This window comes from Stegodyphus dumicola, chromosome X2 (assembly GCF_044657685.1).
Source record: "Stegodyphus dumicola isolate Sdum_Otavi_A_Nest chromosome X2, ASM4465768v1".
In the NCBI taxonomy this organism is placed as follows: Eukaryota; Metazoa; Arthropoda; class Arachnida; order Araneae; family Eresidae; genus Stegodyphus; species Stegodyphus dumicola.
Window position 1 is genome coordinate 4,530,490 of NC_140781.1, and position 16,752 is coordinate 4,547,241.

General features: G+C 34.4%; 1 protein-coding gene across 3 annotated transcripts in view; it reads left to right on the forward strand.

Annotated features, from left to right (window-relative positions):
* Positions 1–10,939: 10,939 nt before the first annotated feature.
* Positions 10,940–16,752, forward strand: part of LOC118198674 (1-phosphatidylinositol 4,5-bisphosphate phosphodiesterase epsilon-1-like) — a 482,557-nt gene continuing 476,744 nt past the window's right edge. For all 3 annotated transcript variants that reach the window (XM_085809195.1, XM_085809194.1, XM_085809193.1), the window contains exon 1: positions 10,940–11,030. The gene's annotated coding sequence lies outside the window, so the exon portion shown is untranslated. The remainder of the gene's footprint in view (positions 11,031–16,752) is intronic.

Genomic DNA, 16,752 nt, shown 5'->3' on the forward strand with positions numbered 1-16,752 from the left:
AACAGTTGGATTACATTTATCAAAAACAAAACCAAATCTATTGGAAGGATGTATTAAATGAATATTAAATTTTTCAAAAACATTCTTTGTAATTAAATAATCTTCATACATTTTCAATTCCATTCGTCCAGTTCTAAATAAAAATTTCTCATAATAAAATTCGTATAAAATTGAGAGAGGAGGCAGCACAGCCAACACAAAGACGGCCTCGGTAGGCTCCGTTCTAATACATCGGGTCAAAGCTAAATTCCGAGCTGTCTGGATACTGTCTAACTTCATCCGTAATGTAACCAGTTCCCCTGCCCTGGATTCACAGGCTCCAATTTCATACATGCTGATTGGAAGCACTACATTTAAGTAAATCGTCTTCAGAATGGAGGATTTCAAGGCTAAAATCTCAGCTGAAAAGGTTCTTCTATAATTTAATAAAATCAGATCAGTTCGTCTTTGTACCAACTTAAAATGTTCTATAAAATTTAATTTGTTGTCAATCATAACGCCAAGATATTTCATATTATCTACAAATTTGATTCTTTTGTCTTGATATTTCAAATTTGGTGGTCTAGTTTTCTTACCTCCTCTGGGAAAAAACAATGCACATGTTTTTTCAATATTAAATTGTAATTTTTCTTTCGTTTGCCAATCATTTAGTATTAGAGGAGTTTCATTAAATAATTTTTCCATTCTTTCAAGAGAATCGTGTTTCATGAGAATCATAATATGATCAGTATATTCAATTAATTCCACATTTTGTGGAAACTTCTGCTTCAGCAAGTTATCCACAATAATGTTCCAGAGCAGGTGAGCACTGCAGGAGCCCTGAGGGCATCCCTTATAAATATTGATTACTAAGTCTTTACTCATATCCTTCAAACAATTAAAAACAATTTTCCTGTAATTAAAATAACTTTTAAATAAATAAAGCAAGTTTCTAGGTATTTTTCAATCAATTAAACCATGCAACAATGAAGACCAATCAACAGAATCATATGCAGCCGAAATGTCTAGAGAAATCAAAGCTACGTGTTGTTCACCCCTAAAACGTCTGACATATCCAACAACCCGGTAAAGTGCATCCTCCGTACTTCTTCCAAAGGTAAATCCATATTGAAACTCGGTAGGTGGACATTAACCATAAAGTGTAAAATTCTATTAGTTACCAATTTGTCTAGCACCTTACCCAAAATATTCAATAGTGTAATGGGTCTTTGCTTTCCATTAGGCTTAGGTATCAGAATAATTTGACTAATTTTCCAACAATCTGGAAAAAGAGTAAACTTAAGACAGGCATTATATAGGCCAACAAAAAAATATGGGTAATAGAAAAATAATCTTTTAATCAACACGGAATGTATGCGATCCGGACCTGCAGCAGCCATATTCCTCAAACCCAATATAATACTCTTAACTTCATCTTATGTGAATGGTGAGTCATTTTCACTACATTTCAAAACATCATCTTCTAAAATATGTTTATTTTCTGGTTCACCCAAATCAAGAACCTCTTTAACATACACAATATTAATGTCTTGCTCATCACCCATACCATCAGGTCTCTTCACATTCAACTTTAAATTTCTCTTTCCAAATGCCGTCTTATAAAAACTGTCGTAATAAACAACGCTTCTTAAAAAATAATTCTTTTTAAATACTCTCTTGGTCTTCCTAATCAAACGTTTATAAATAGTCAATTCTCTTTTGTACTTTTGTACTGATCCAATCATCTGTGAGCTTCTCCTATATGCACGGATACGTCTTTTAAACTTTTTCAATTCGGGCGTCCACTATGAGATTACATTTCGAGTCTTCCTCTGTATCAGCAGATCGCAATCTATTTTCGCCTGAAGAACCATCTCAAAATCGTTTACTACACCAATTAATTGTTCACTCTGACTTACAACACTAATTCTCTCACCAAGCCTCATCATATCGACTTTAATTTTCTTACACAACCTGTTGACTCCTAGAATATTTCTCGATTCCAAGGGCCCTCTTCCATATTGAAGACAAGAATCTGTCATTTCGAAGACAACATAGCGATGATCGCTCAGTGATTCATGAGTATTGATTTCAAGTTTGCATTTGTTACTATCCAGATTGTTGGATCCTATAGGTAAATCTGTCCAACAATACTGCCCATGTATGACTAATGCATTGCGATTTGTTTCGCATGTTAAACGTAATGTGCCTAGGTGCGTTCATGTTAAACATAGTGCGTTTTGATTTTCCCGTGCTCTCATGTATTTTTCCTTTTTTATAAGTAGTTTTATGTGTTTAATGTAATGTGTGTGTTTAATGCAATGTTTATATATGTTTTATGCTGTTTAATATCGTATTTGTATACTTTATACCGTGTACTGTTATGTTCTGTATATTTTGTGTTGGACTTTGTTTACTCTATGTATATTTATTCGTCATGTATTTCAAATGTGTGTGCTTAAGCTGCGTGTATGACTTACCATTAAGATGCCAAATCGTATGTCTACTAAATATCCATTGTACACGTAAGACGACCCTGTTTGGCCACGTGAACAAACTCATTTTAATATCTCAATAAACTCTCGGGACGGGCCTCTTGCGGCTCCAGGGAGTTGTTGCTTCTAGGTAGGGGAGGGCGTGGGACACATGCCTACTTACTTCTGTTAAACATCAGGCATCCCCTTTCTCCGTCACCTGTCACCTGCGTCAATGAATTAGGTTTTGCTTCAAGAACAGCGAAACATGATACTACGCAAAAAAATTCTTTTTAGGGAGATGAATTTTAACTCCCTCAGAGAAACCCTTTTTTTGTCCAACAAAGGCAAGAAGAATTTTAGTTAAAGAACATTCAGAAAAACATTGACGAGCCGGTAAGAAATCCGGATTCAGGTAGGAAAGAACAGAAAATTTACCACGACAAAATAGACGGCATGTAGAATATTCTGTGGATCAAAAAGCACTCAAATTAAAACATTCTTTATCATCTGCGCCAGAAAATAAAGTGGCAAAATTCAAGCACAGATTTCGAAGGCCCTTTTATCATTGAAAAAATAAAGTTCACTACACGTAAAGGCTACAAATGGCCAGACAACAGTGGCTAACGTTGACCAAGTAAAACCATATTACACTTGAACTGATTTCGAAATCTTAAAAAATGTTTAAAATGTTTTTCAGGATCCTAGAAGCTTGCCTAGAATTAGGTTCGAGCAATGTTCAAGCAACAAACTGGATTCTCCCAACAGAGAAACGGAAGCAGACGGAAAGCTCGAATGAAAGACCTGCAAAGAAAGTGCCGCCGCAACGATATCCAGGGCCAGCAGAAAAGAGGAAAATACCAACAAATGGCAGACCAGTTAAACGAGTGGCATCAAGGAGGGATCCGGACGCAACGGAGGAAACCTAGGCAGGCAATCACGATTACCCATCGACAACCACCTCAAGGCAGGTCGGAAGAGATCCAGCACGAAGAATTCGCAGGGGTGAAAGGTCAGCCGATGTGTTTTCCACGTCGCTGCAGAAGACAACGAAGTCCAAAAGGAGAGTAAAAGATCCGGAAGAAAGGAGCATTCCGCAGGAAACCAAGCGGAGAGCAGATTACGGGAACCCTCAACCTAAGAAGGGCAGCTCAATTTGCCGCCAAAGGGAAGAAAAGAAAAGAATTCCCCCTCGAGAAAATGTCGTCCTAGGAGGAAAATTCGACTCCAGAGCCTAAAGTGTCCCATTTGGGAGGCATTCTGCTACAAAAGAATGGAGGAGTACAGAAAGCAAAAACATAAGTGAAAATTTTCTTTGTTTTATCATTTAAAATTGGAAATTCAATTTATATCAGTTTGCTCAAAGTTGCTTTTCTCAAGTGAGAACAATTGTCAAATGCTGCTAGAAGCAAGATTTTTAAGTTCACAAGCATGCGAGAAAGTATATTGTAAATATCTTTAAGTCAGGAAGACTTGAATTTACGATGAAAATTGCTGTAAAACTAGAATTAAAAATTAACCCAGGCTTAAAATTAAAGCCTGGGTGGTGCTGCTTACATGCATAGTCTACAGAGCAATACATGTCGAGATCGTGACATACTTAAGTGCAGATTGCTGTGCACTCGCGTTGAGAAGATTCATCGCTCGACGAGGCCGTCCGACAGTTATCTATAGTGATAACGGCACGAACTTTATCGGTGTCTCTGGTGCACTGAACCAAATTGAGAGGCAAAAGATAGCTGCTCTTGAAACTCTAAATCCAATTAACTGGAAATTCATTCTCCCAACCGCAGCATGGTGGGGCGGTTGGTGGGAGAGACTAATTCAGATAGTGAAAAATCTACTTGTTCGAGTTCTTGGTAAGTCGTATATTACGTATGAGGAACTGCTCACAGTTCTTTGCAACGTAGAAGCCACCGTTAACAACCGACCTTTAACATACATCTCCAACGATGCAGGTGAGTTGAGGCCTCTAACACCATCCAACGTTCTCGAAGAAGTAAAAGAGATTGGCACGGCTGATCTTGATCATTTGTCTAGGAACAAACTGGTAAAGAGATAACGTTATTGCCAAGAACTGCGTGAACAATTCAGACGACGATTCCGGAAAGAATACTTAGGTCAGTTGGTGCAAAAAGCTGGCACATCTGACCAAATTTTCAAAGTTGGAGAAGTGGTCCTTGTTGGTTCTGAAAACCAGAAGAGACTTAATTGGCCACTTGAAGTGATTGCAGAACTGTATCCAGGCAAAGACGGCCATGTGAGAGTCGTCAAAGTCAAAACTCCGCTTGGTCATCTCGTTCGTCCAGTCCAAAAAATTTACCCTCTAGAAGTTAATTCTTCTGGGGATTCCATTATACCAAATCAACATACTACTAATGACCCACCAGCAACATCACAGAATGACATTCCAATTCAGAAGGATGTTTCAACAGCTCCTCGAACGTCAAGAAGCGGCAGAGTAATCAAGATACCTAAGAGACTGAGCTATTGATCTTTCGAAGTTTGTTGATTTGCCTCGAAGGTGGCAAATCGAGGTGGGAGGATGTTACGTAATGCCGTCAATAAACTTCGGAAGATATCCAGGAGACAGTTTTATGAATAACTTTATTGAATGAACACGAGACTTTTAATGTATTAATGTTTTAATGACACGATTTTTATGTATCCTTCTTTTGTGGATGACATCAGTTTTCGGCGTTGCCATGCACGTTCTGATCCGTGTTTGCTTAGTGATAGAAGTGTTCTATGAATTTAATGTTGATATGAAGTGAATTATATTGTATTTGTGTTCTGTTTATTGAATAATATCCTAATTCCTGCTTTACATCAAAGAAACTGTGAAAATACTGATGTCGAGTATTAATAAAAGTGTTTATTCGTCAAGAAGCATGTGCAGAATTCAAATAGATAAGATTTATTTCTTTTTCTATAAATATTGAAATTGTAAACAGATATTATAATAGTAGACTCACTGTGTCTAATTATTATTAAGGTTTATATACGTATATTAGAACCTGTGCAGAACAACCGTTGACGGGTAGTCCCGGCGTAGTTTCTGATTTTTTGATATTTTTGGTAATATTTTTCGTTACAGTTATGAAGTTTACTAGAATATAAAACTCCTAACAAGGTCGTTGTGAGACTTTTTTCTTCGAGTACTTAAATTCTAGTGGGGTAAAACGTAAGGTATATTTTAATTTTATAACACTTATTTTAAGCATATGCCTCTTTCCTATCCTTCCTAGATTCAGCCTACAACTTTCTATTAGAATGAGCTTTTATAATCACGTTAAATGCAAATGAGAAGTAGAATCGAATTTAAGTGATATCCCACTGACTTCGCCAGAGAGAATTAGGCTTCCTGAATAGCGCGCGTTTGCCTTTGGTCTACATCTCTCTAAGCTGTTACTACGCTCGCCAGTATTACGTGCCTTTTGATAGCTTTGTGGCTAATTTAATATTACGGGCCAACTAGTTTAGAATTGTGTAACTTCGGCTAAATCTCTTTATTTAGTCAGTTAGCTCTTATTCGTACATTTTGAGCCAAAGTGGAGACTTTGCTGTACACCCCGAGAAAAGGGCCGACTGTTAAACCTTTATTTTGAGCAATTAACCCTTCTTGAGTTTACGTTTCTGTTCTTGGATTAAAACGATTATTCGCTTAGCAGTTCACTAGGTTCCTCGACATTACATTTAACAAGATAAAAGTGAGGAGCTATAGAATCCAACGAATGACAAGGATATTGAACGAGATGCGCGGTGGCCGACATGCGGCAAGAACTAAGGCGATGTTGCCTGCACCGGACCTGCACGCGCGCGAGAGCATGCCTCACTCGATCCCGAAGGGGTAACTGAAGGGTAGAGGACAATACCTGTTTGCCAATGGCGATTACCTGGTGCCGCTCCACTTTTCCCTGTTTCTGTTCCCGCATTTTCTATTTTGAGTTAAAGCCCAAATGGAGGCTTCTTTTACGCCCAAAAGGTGCGATTGCTAATTTATTTTTGAGTTTGAATAAAGAGGTATTTTAACCCTATCTCTGGAGTTGTTATTTACGTACAAGAACTCCTCGAATAGCCGCGACACTTATTTTAAGTGTCGCGGCTATTCGAGAATCAAGAATTTAAGTGTAGCGGCTATCTTTGAATGCTAAAATAGTGAAGAAGTGTAGCGGCTTCTTCAGTATTTTAGCATTCAAAGAACTTTGTTTTAGCTAGGTTGCTGGGCCATTGTGCTGTTTAGCAAGCAACGAGATCAAACAGAGTGCCTTAACTCCTTACTCTAGTATTTCCCTGTTTCCGCCCCCCGAACAGCTAGTTATGCCTAACTTCATCCAGAACCATTAATATTCTGCCATAATTTATCAAATTTGAATCCGCGTATATAAAAGAAAAAAAGAAAAAGAGGAAAAACAACATTTCTTTGACAAAATCATAATAATATATAAAATATTTTAACAACGGAAACTATAAAAGTAAATAAACGTAAAATATTCAGAGGAAAATTTTACGGTCATTGTTTTTAAATTAATGAATTACTTTGTCATTTGTTTGTTGACTTTATAGTCATAGTAAAATTGACAAATAGAAAAAATTGTAAGCCATTTGAAAGCATAGAAAAAAGTTTTAAAAGGTAGAGATTTTAGGACACGCCTGCTCAAAAAATAAGCACAAAATAGACCACATGGTAAACAATAAAGCAAAGGCATACAAAAACACATGTATTACGAACATCATATCGCCAAAGACCAAATGGGTCGGAAGATTGTGCAATGGAATAATTGCGCTAATAACGAGTATGATACCCTCCAACTGATATGCATGTTTGACAACGGCGAGTCAAGCAGGCAAATACTGTCTTTGATCGCTTGTTGTGGCAATGGAGCCCATTCCTGTGTAGTAATACATGTTGGAGCTTGTGGAGGGTGCCTAGAGGCCCATTGCGACTTCCTATATTTCGTCCCAACATGTCCCACACATGCTGTATGGGAATCAGATCCGGTGATCTAGCAGGCAAAGGCAGATGTTGAATGGTTTCGCTCTGCAAATAACTCCGCATCACTCGAGCTCTAAGCGGGCGGCATTATAGTCTATAAATATCGCATCGGTATCCGCTGTAGCAATAAAAGGACGCACAACCGTTAGAAAAATTTTGTCGCAATAGCGGACGTCTGTGATGGAACAACTAAAATCACTGAGATGTCGGTGCGGCCATTCGTAGCTATCCCAGACCATACAAGTAAGCCTCCTAATCTGTAATGGTCTCTATCTATGATGTTTGGGGCCCGAGATCGTATCATCGACTCTCGCCATATCATTGCCCTTCGGGAATCATTCTGGATGTTAAATCGAGACTCATTCGTACAGAATGCGTAACCCCATTGCTCTGGTCTCCAACTGCGATGTTAACGGGCCCAATTCAACCGCTCTTTGAAATGCGATGGGGACAAAGGAACGCAAAGATCAGGTCGTCAGGCGTACATTTCACCTTCATGCAGTCGAGACGACACAGCTTGGCGGGGCATGAGTTGTCCTGCAGCAGCGGAGAGATGCGGCGTGAGATATCATGTTGTTAGTGATCTACGGCGTCCTGCATACAGCAACAGGAAACGATCGTTTGCCGTTGTGGTAATCCTCCGGCGCGCAGACCCATGTCTTTGGCAGGGGTTTGATCCATGTGGTGACAATGCATATTTGAAGAATTGCTCCTCAGAGCAACTTTGTATTGCAAAGCAGTTTGTTTCAATTTCATTATACAAATTTTTGATCGAAATTAATATTTATAACGGAATTCACAACTTAAAGTGAAATTTTGTTATAGATACACAAACATTCATCAATTAATAATAAATTGCTTTCCATAACATCTTTAGTTCAAGCCCAAGAGCTAGATTTATTTTCTTTACTATTGTGGTGAAATATGTGTTTTACAAACTGAGTTTTCTTTAGAGTTTCGGTTGTGATTTTGTGGTAAAAAAGAGGTGATAATAATATAGCTCAGAAAATTGTAATTAATTTCCTGGCAAACTAGAATTATTCTGCGATAAGAAATAAAAATGGGGAAAATGTGAAAAAAATGGGGAAAAGTTTAACCTTTGACTGTCATGATTTGTCCCATACAGCTGAAGCTCGTTCTTTTCAACAGCTATATTTCAAGGAAATCTCTACACAAATTTCCTTTGTACTTGGGATTTCTATAGATTATGTTTAGGTACATTTCTACCTTTAAAACAGACCGTTTTACAGAAATGAGTCCTCGTCTTTCAGTTCAAATTTAATATTGTTAAGTACTTCATAGAGTTTGACTTGCTTTGGTTTCATAAACTACTATCAAACTCCTAATAGACGTAGACTGAATTATTGCTGGCCTGAAGTAACAACAGAGTCTTTGAAAGGTTTAAAAAACCTTTTTATTAAACCAAAATTTGAATATAAATGCACGTCTCGTGCCTGACAGTATAAGACAGTGTTTGTGGCGATGTAACTTAAAGTAATAGTTTCAAAAGTTAAACTAAGTCTAGAAGTCAAAGACTACACAATTGATTTACCGCGTAGTTCGCTCGAAACTTTTCACCAGCATAGCAATTTAAATGTCGGAAGCAATAACGCAAAGCCGTAGAATTACAACATCATCAGAGCTGGCAAACCTGGTAACGTGACCTCGAGAGGCAGAAACATTCTCTATCTTCTAAACCGGAAACCTCAGCTTAAATACTCTTTTAACTGATTTGCATTTTGGTGAGGAAATAGAAAGGAGAATTGATAGTAGATGTTTAAATTATAATAATTAATTAATTAAAATAATAATAGCTCTAAAACTTTATCTAATTATATCTAATTATTTCCAATACAAAGAGAAATTTTATGTTGAAGGTAATATAAGTTGTGCATGAAATAATACGAAAATTAGATCAATAGCAAGAAATAAAAATTATTCGTTGATATATGTACAATCTGTATATGATATTAAAAACCTATAGTGGTTCACTCAAGATATAGATAAAACAATTGTAAAAGTTTATATAGTTGCATATAGCTTTTGTTTAGTTACTTTCTTTGAAGATTCTTACTTTCAGTATGTTAAATAATGTTATCACTTCTCTGGGCTCTTTTGGAAGAATTTACGAAAACCACGCAATAACATTCGAATAACTAGAAAAGTGCGTTTTTTACCACGGTAAGAAACGTACTTAAGAGCTGTCTTAACCTTAGCACATGTGTGTACCACATGTAAATATTTTCTCTAGAATTTCTAAATTTCAACCACCTCTGTTGTTATATAAGAAATGCCAGATGTTGGTTGCATTTTGCAGCGGTTGCTAATAATACAAGCATATATTTTCAGAACTTTATCTTTTTAACTTTCAAAATGATAAGAGCGCATACTATTTAAGATAATTTCTGAGAATTTCAAATTTAGTTATTTTCGATTAAGTGCCGCTGAAATTCTTCGCAAATACTCTGCCTAACATATCATCCTAATCTGCGTACCCTTTTATGTGAAAATCTCTAACTTTTTTATTACTTATACTTAGCAGAAACTACATACGGTATATTTTATTTTAAATCGTGATTTTGAAAGCATACTGGATGCAACTATTTCTGCATACCTTGGTCTATTTTTAGAAATTATTTTGTTATGCGATACAGAATTTAAGTATGTGCTGCTTATACAGAATTTAAGTATGTGCTGCTTTGGTTGTTTTATAATTAGTTTTTTCTATTAAGGTTTATTGAAAAGAGGCTGTATTTTGAAATTCTTTTGCGTAATATAGTAAATCAAATGTTAATTGGATACATGCTGTATAATTAGTTATAACATGATAGAAAATATTTGTCTATTCAAATTTGATAAGTTATGATGTTTGTCTACTCAACCTATCAACTATAACATATTTTTATAAGTTTGGCAAGTTATTTTACTTGCACGTTTAACTCAACATTCTATTCTCAAATAACTTTTAAAAAATTGATCTATGTATATTTAAAATTAATAAATAGTTATCAGAAAGAGGATAAATATAATTCTGGCATTTAAAACAATGAGAGTATATTTTGTTTTTCCCGCCGTCTATAATATGATCACTGAGATGTTAATGAGAAATTTTTGCAAAACAAATCGTCCTATCTAGTTTGTTTAATTCATATAGAAACTGTAAAATTAAAGATAGAAATTCGTCACCAAGTTTGAATTTTGAAATTGTTTAAATTTTAGCGAAGAGATGAATTCACGATTTTGGTCATTGTTCTCACAGCGATTACGGAAACTTGCTAGATTATAAAGAAATTTCCCGCTTCTGTATTTTTAAAAGGCATGGCAGCTGGTGAAAGGTGTTCATTCAGATGCGTTTGGCAGGCAATTGGTTTAAGTCTGTTCTTTTGTGGCAAACAACTAAATTGAGCTTTTTTTAGTGTCGGAAGCACTCGGAATGATTCTTAGGAACCTTTCGACAACCCTATCCAGCTGCTGACCTATCCGTCCTCCCCGGCGCTCGGCGAGTGGTACGGTCGCCAACGCTCGCTGAAATGTTATCGACCGTGGAGAGCTCAGACCACCTCGGATATCCTGTTGCAACGGTGAGTGTATTTTTCTTATTTCTCCATCCTCTTCAACTCCAACTTATTTTTAAAAAATGTCCTTACTTAAGAAATAACCATTAAATTAATTTTTATCATTTATACTGCTAAGAGCTAGATCAGGGTCACCCATGGGACAATTTTCGTCTTTAAAGAAATTGAATTTTCACCGGTTCCGACGTCCGTTTGTAAAATATGAAAAGGAAAGAATCCGCATCTTTCCTCATAATTTATTAGGAAGTAAACACAGTAAAGTTTGTTTTTATTCTTACATTCCAAAGTCATATACAGAGCACTTAATTAAGCCCAAAAGTATGATCTTGTAAAATCCCTGCAGTACCCATCAAAATAAATGTTTTTGGCTATAAAACTATTAACTATTCAGTTTAGGAACAACTATACATACTATTTAAATTTAGAAAGGAAATAATGTGTTTGAAAAGTGTATAAAGCTTTGCATTAATCTGAACCCGCTAACTTTCACATTGCATTAAATTGCAGATAAGTTTAAAAGCTATTATAAAATAAACTGAGAAAGTATTATTTATTAAGATGCGTATATCCGTAAATGAAGAACTTCTTACTTTCTCAGATTCATCAGGTATGTAAATGAAGACGATGCTATTATTGCTGCTGGAGCCCAACACAAAATTGCAGAGAAGCGTCGGTGTCTAACTCATGAGTTAAAACACGCGGCCATTTCAAGCGTAGTTATTATTTAAAAACTTTAGAGAATGGTCGATTTACAAACGAAGCATTTTTGATTGCATATTTGCAAACCAAGCTGTGGTATCCTTACAGATAGTGAAAATTCGAAAGTAAAATTCATATTAATTTTTAAACTCAGAATTATTATAAGAAGTTTTATGTTTTGTCTACTGTAGTCTTATTATTCAATATTCATTTTTAAGGTTATTTTGCTAAAATATTCTCGTTGGTAAATTTAAACTCTGTCCTTTTTATATTTTGAAATGAATATTATGAAACTTTATACTGATTCCATTCATATTACGTATCATCCAATAGAAGGAAACAAATAAATAAGCAACAAAAGTAAATACAGAAACACTTTCTTAGTTAACATTTGTACATAAGTGTTTCGCCGTACATTTTTAACGTCGAAATACTAACTCTCTGTACTTTTCTTTATTATTAAATTTAATTCCCTCGAGAACTTTATTAATTTCGTTTCTTTTTAATATCATAATGCGAAAGAGTGATAAATTAAAATGGTAAAAAGGATAGCATATCAATATTAATTAACAGTTTAGCTAGAAAATGTATATTTTATATACCCACATAAAATATATTAATTATTTACATAGTATCCAGGAAAAAAAAGATATAGTTAATAGATTTTAGACTTATTAATTACATTTTATTTTCAGGCAAAGAGCCTTGTAAAAGAAGCTTATGATGAAGCTTCACGTGTTAAAGAAACTCTAAACAACGGTTAAAATAAAATAAGTGTCTTCTTTCCCGATTTGGTAGAATCCTTTGCAGCTTAGAGCAGTTAAACTCACAAATATGTTTGAATTCGTCATAAACATTTTAAAAAGATTTTCCTAGAAAAATTGGAATTTTCTAGTAATTTTATTTCGATTTTAAGTCAACCTTTGTAACATTTCTGATGCAAGAATGAATACTCATCTGAAATGATTCAAAAGGATTTAATTGTTTTATCATTAACATTTCATTTTCTCGTAAACACTCTGCACTTTTAAAGTAAACTGCGAATAGCTTTAACTGGAAATAATCAGCGGAGCAAGAAACGATGCAGTGGAAATAGCAGAATATTAATTAAAGACTCTACCAAAGTTTTTAAATTATACAAGTTAAGAAAAAAATATTTTGTATTGTGAAGAATTGTTTTCATGAGGTTTCTAAATAATATATATTGATTTTATTCCATGTTATTTTAATTCTTTGTACTAGGACATTAAAAATTTACTGCTAGCCAGATAAAGTTAACTGTAAGGGATGCTCTGTCACTTGCGAAGTATCGCTATCCTCAAACAGTTCTTTAATATAAAATCAAACAGTTCTCTGCCTATTCTAAATTTAACAGTATCCTCCTACCGTTTTGTATTTAAATAAAATAGAACCGTTACAGGCACCGCCCGACATGTGAACATTACTTTCGTTGTTCAGGAGAAAGCTTGATTAGTTGCGAACAAAGAGGTTTCGCACTTAGCATAACTGTACAAAAGCTGCATTGTCTAATTATGAGTGGATTACAAATAATTACATACAGATCAATGACCAATTTTTGTTGCTTTGTTGCTTAGTATTATGATGAATAATTTTGTTTGGTAATGAAGTGAGACTGACTCAAAGAATTGCAGTAATAAACATTAAATTAATCAACTTATTGACAGTACTATCTATAAATACTGCAGTCACTTTAAACGGTAAATTAGTTCTTTCTTAAACTATATTGATAAATAGAAGTGAATTATTACAACACTTACCTTAAATATTAAACTATATTATATGATAAAGTGTAGTTTCCTAAAAGACAGCAGTTTTGAAGACCTACGGCATCCTATTACTTTCTCCGTCGTCGGAAATAGAACCTGTGGTAAAACTCCCATGAGCGTGTTTTTTCCTCTTGTTATAATATTGCATTTGATAATTATCATGTAGCTTAAGTATGACCTTCATTCCGTTAAGTATTAATTCATTATGTCAGTATGGTTAGCCAATGAGATATTTTGCAATATAATAACTTTACCTATGTAGATGTCTTCTGATGAAAAGTTAAATTTAAAACATTTATATTTCCCAAAAGTATAACTCTTTTTGTATTTATGAGTTAAATAGTGTTCACGATTGGCATATGATATATAAGCGAATAATGTTGCATGTGCATACCCTTTGAGATTTATAACTCACAGCTCTACCAAGCAAACAATCATTCTCTATGCGACATCTAAATTGTCATACAACTGGTTTTCAAATGATATTTTAAGATGTAAGCAATGTAATTAAACTTCCTTGCTGTATTTTAAATGTAGTATAAGAATATTCAGTATGATTAAACGTATGGAAATAATATCTCTTATCATTCGGTAATTCAAAATAATTAATAAAACTTTGGACAAAATCATAGAAAGCAACTGTTTACCTACAACTGGAAAATTTATTTTACATGCACTGAAATTAATCGAGGTAGTTCAGCAAATAACTAAGCAATGCGCAGCTTCAGGGCCACTAGCTGATAGGCCTTTAGATGCAGCCAATCATAAATTTAAAACTTGAAACTTCAGCTTAGAGTCGTCATTTTAAATCAAAAATAACTGGTCTGAAATAAAGCTGTTCACAGTTGAGTATCCTAGAGAAGACGGAAAATCTTGAGGACAAGAATAATTCTTAACGACACATATCTTAGCAGCAGCTGTATGTCGGATAAACGGTTTCCCATATATTTAGCTTTGTTAGCGATTTTCTCTAATTCGGAAACTCACCACTTTAGGCTGCCCCCTTTATTTAGATTAATAAATTTCTGATTTGATTATGTTCTAACGGCAAGCGTTGTCTTACTGAGAGTGCTATTCGCTTTTGAGTGCCTATTGTAAATGAGTACTGTTTAAAGGCGCTTTTCTAACATATATTCTTGCGTTTGAGTACCAAAGCGCGCTTTTCGAATTCTGAATAATATTTGTATTTTGTGTATCATCTAAAGCAGAGTGCTGTTTCTTAACACACTGTCTCTAGTTATTTTGTTCAAAGAGATAAAGGTTTATATTAGCACTTAATTCGAAAGATTTAATACTGCGTGAAGCTATGTTTAATGAATATTTATCACTCGTAGATAGAAACAATTTACCTTGCATAAGATATTTTAATATTTTGATGCTTTAATATACTACTAATACTTTTTAAACTGCGGTCGGAATATCTAAAATTGAGTAAAGTACTGCATTAAAACAAACCAAAAGAATGAGTTTATGTTCTAAAAATATTTAGGTTAGGTTAGGTTATTGAAATACGCCAAAGGCACGAAGTTTATATGCCTAAGAGGAGGGATACCATAGCGGAGAAAGTCCTGAAGAAACACTGATTACTATTTACGTTAAACGTGAAGAAAATCAACCATGCAGCCAGACCGTTTGCCTAAGATCGAACCTAAACTAGGTCGAATAACCAGAATTCAGCTGTCTTAACCACTCGGAAATTGGTGAGGAATAAAAATATTTACATATTGTAAAAATCACTTCTAAGTACCATTAACTAGAAACAATCTAAATCAATTTAAGAAGAGATAATTATTGCATTAAATTAAAGTCTTCATCTTTCGTTTTAGAAAAAAAATTGATTTTAAATTTAAGTGCAATTTTTATAGACTTCAGGAAGAGTGTTTGTATGTTATGAAAGATGAAAGCGCATTAAGTGTTAACAGTTTTCAAGTTCTTGTATAGTTAAAAAATTCTAAAAAGACTTATGGTTAAAAGCCTATTTTAAAATTGATCAAATTTATTCATAATTTCATAGAGATGATTTTATAATTTTAAAACAGATGGTTGCATAGTTTTCCTCCTTGCCACTACGTGGCTATAATGTCGATGTTTAATCTTGAAGAATTACCGACAGAGGGCTTCATTTGTTATGGAAACATATAAAAGGCCGAGGATATAATTGGCAAGTCACTAGTTGAGGTATCAGTCAGTTAGCCTTAGCATCTCTATGGTGGAAATCTTCGTTCCGTTCTTTAGTAGACTTCGCCAACTATCGCTGTTTTCTGAAATTAACTCTGAGCTTATTTCATTTACAATTCTCTTAAATCGATAAACATTTAAGACGTTTATTCCTGCAATATTCAATATAACAGCAGATACTCTGAGGTAAGCTTACTTTTCTTTATTAGAATGGATTAATCTGCTTTTCTTTACTTCTTTTGCGCTCACTCCTAGTATTCTTAGAAAACTTCGCAATTTCTAGGTGCAACCTTATTCACCTCTCTTGTCTTTTCAGAGCTATTTGCATGTTTACTTTCATTACTATTTGTAGTCTTATTGAGGCCTATTGTTTCCCTTTACTTTCTGTCTGACACTTTTCTTTTTACCATCTCTGGTTTATATAAGTACGAATTTTGTTCTGCCTTTTACAAATTGTTGCCCGAGATTACTCATATATTTCTTTTGTCTAACAGTGATGCAGCGTTTTTTCTAATGGAATGTAATAAAATTTAAAATACAAACACCATTTAACATTTTTAAATAATTTTATTTAGCCTTTAAAATCTTGCTTCCGATAAAGTAGCGAAACAAAAGAAAGGCTAAAAGTTTTTAAGAACTACAATTATCATAGCAACAAAGCGTTGCCATATTAAGCAATACAAATATAGCCAATTTAGTGGCGCAAAATATTAGCTTTTTACAGAGTGGCGTTAACACCACACCATCCGACTCTGAAATCCTTTAGATATCAACAAAATTAGTTTAGCAATTTAAAATGACATGTGTAAGAAATTATATAATAAGGCATTTCAAAATTCAAAATAACATAATTATATAGAAAAATATGTTTAAATACAATATACAATATTCATTTATATAATAAAATGCTATAAGAGCGTACAAAGATTAGGTATTATTTTCAGGCAATAAGCCTACATTAGAAATGCTACGTTCAAAAATCCCGTGAGGTGTTTTTACTAAAATAACACTTATTTTTCTATCTCTCCCAGGTATTACATCATGAGTTCTACCAATTAACCAAG